The sequence below is a fragment of the Fragaria vesca genome, linkage group LG2 (genome assembly GCF_000184155.1).
Source record: "Fragaria vesca subsp. vesca linkage group LG2, FraVesHawaii_1.0, whole genome shotgun sequence".
NCBI lineage: Eukaryota > Viridiplantae > Streptophyta > Magnoliopsida > Rosales > Rosaceae > Fragaria > Fragaria vesca.
This window is the reverse complement of record NC_020492.1, coordinates 21,261,716-21,264,291: the sequence shown is the minus strand read 5'-3', so window position 1 is coordinate 21,264,291 and position 2,576 is coordinate 21,261,716. Positions and strand designations below refer to the sequence as shown.

The 2,576-nt window shown below is 37.4% G+C and overlaps 1 pseudogene across 1 annotated transcript in view; it reads right to left on the bottom strand.

Annotated features, from left to right (window-relative positions):
- Nucleotides 1–1,136: 1,136 nt before the first annotated feature.
- The window catches only part of LOC101311345, a 2,444-nt pseudogene continuing 1,004 nt past the window's right edge, over nt 1,137–2,576 (bottom strand). Inside the window, exons 4-7 of the transcript XR_184023.1 lie at nt 2,367–2,531; nt 1,959–2,268; nt 1,473–1,645; nt 1,137–1,354 (exon numbers count right to left, since the gene is read on the bottom strand). The product of XR_184023.1 is annotated as a patatin group A-3-like (transcript). The remainder of the gene's footprint in view (nt 1,355–1,472; nt 1,646–1,958; nt 2,269–2,366; nt 2,532–2,576) is intronic.

The window sequence follows — 2,576 nt, the reverse complement described above, 5'->3', positions numbered from 1 at the left end:
AATCTCAATCTTCATCAGTAATTATCCAACCCAGAAAGATTGTTCTTGAAATTGAAGCTTTCGATCATAAACACACGAGAATGACGGAATCGGCCGGGGTTGTAATTTTCCGTCAAGCCACCAAGAACATAAGCAATTAACTATAAAAAGAAACTATATATGCAAACCTAAGGCACCATGAGGGGAGGGAAAAAACTAACGAGGACACGCCACAACCAGAGACACGCGTAAATTGTCTGAACAGTACTGCAGGAACTAGTCCTCAGTTCCTCACAGGAAAACCACGTACCGAAGCGCAAGCTGATTAACCCAGAAACTGATTAGATCGAGTTACCGGTTTCCTCAGATAAGAGAAACAAATTTACTTACAGGACTTTTTGTAGGTTTATTCAAAGGTTATACATGTGTGGTGCTCAACATGACGTATTATTTTCTATAATTTTGTGAAAGCAAGGCTTCGTTTATTTTTAATCGAGCTAGATGGCCTAGCTCTAGACGTAGAAAGGAATTTGCAGTAATAATATACGAGTTATTCCCTCACCAATTCCTTAATTTACTTTAAATATATGGTTTGATTGGTTCTCAAGAAGTAGACGCTGGATACTGGGTTGTCGCATAATCTTTGACTATTTGGTCGTCGATTAGCCAGGTAGATTATGATTGATACCAGCAAGTCACTAGAACTTGAAAGACGACATGCAGCTAGTACCAACTACTACTGGACTAGCTACTTTGAAAAGTAATATTTGTCGTGCGCCATTGGCATATCGAAAAGGTAACCACTGAAGTTTTAGCAACAATTTTCTTGTATATATGGACTTGTCGTTCAAGATTGCTGAAGTGTTTCTAACCTACTTTACAACTCGACGGGCCAAATTAGAAAGAAACAAAAGAACAAAATGAAAAGAAAAAGAAGGCCTTTTCTTGGTCGCAAGTCGCAACTCGCAGAGAAACCAAAATATATACAACAGTCTGGGCTTTAGCAACGACTAAAGTTTTAGTGACGATTTTCTGTCACTTATGTTGGGAGTTTCTAGTAGTCCACTGACAATCAAGATGGTAAATTGTATTTATTGATAGAGACGTACGTGTAAACAATTCCCCACTCAGTTACGATTATGCATGAAATTAAATTTCATAGTTTGTAAACGTAATCTATCAATGATGGATTGAGTCGTTCTTTCGAATACCAATTAATGACCTAATTAAAAGGAATAATATATTAATTGGTTAAACATTTTTGAAGGAGAATGACAGATTTGACAATTTGGAGCTGGCTATTGTTGTGGCCTTCTTTCCCTGTGGCGATCTCATTTCACGTACTCTCCTTTCCTTGGACAAAATTCCAGCAACCCTGCACAATATTAATGCATGTTAAACACAAACGATTGTTAAGTTCTATGATGTTTCTTGAACTTATGATGAAAAAACATCGTATCATTGTAGCACTATAAAATCTAATAGCTAGGTACCTTGCTAGAGCCTCTTCGTTGGTAGAATGATGGGCAGGCTCATGGATACCTGTGTCCAAGTTCACTTGGGAAACTGGTTTCTTTAACAAGTTTTCTCCAACTTTTACAAGATTTTGCAAGTTTTCTTGTGTAGCAATGTCCACAGAACACAATGTCTTGCCCAAATCATCATCCTGCGCCATAGTTTTTGCTTATCAACATATTATTCACCAGCTAGAAAATAAAACCATAATTAAGGGGGGAATGAAAACATCATCAAAAAGTTGTCGATATACATGTTTGGTTTGGTAGAGATATTGGAGCTAAAAGCGTTTTCAAGAAGAGGTATGGTCCTCCTTCAATCAAAATCGTCACTTATTATGCCCTAATAATTTGGTCACTTATTATGCCCCTTTTATCAGTGATGCATGTTCGTTGTTATTAGACTATCAACTTCGCCATATATTCACAAAATGCAGTAAATTTCAGGCACAGACGTATCTATACCTGGATTCTTAGGTAATTTTTCTCAGAATGAAGAGCTTGAAATACTGTAGAAAGGTGGAAATCAACCATGTCACTACTTGCTTGAGTAAATATATCAACCAACGGACAGGAACCGCCACCGCCTCCGATCAACCATCCCAGAATACCCCACTTAGCTGCATTTTGGGCATCGTACTTCTCATCACATTTTGCTGACCCAGTACCCAATGATACAACTAGAAACCGGGCATATTCTATTGGCTTCATTGTAAAAAAAGTCGGGATTTCCCGTGAAAATTTCTTTTGACACTTCACTCATAGCCACCAGTGCCTGAAAAAAAAAAAAATTAATCAAAAAATTACCAACTACTCAAATCGACCAGTCTTCGATGTAAATCATTGCCGTTGTTCTTAGGCTCTATTACTTACTGGGTTATTAGCAACAACACCACCATCAATGAGATCAAATTCTCTTATTTGACCAGTCGTGGAATCTTCTGTTTCAAAATGATGGGCTGGAAGATAGGTTGGGGCTGCTGAAGTTGCAATGCATATATCCGAGAGTAAAGCATCTAGGCTACTGTTCTTCCTCACCTACATATATATATATATATATATATATATATATATATCATCATC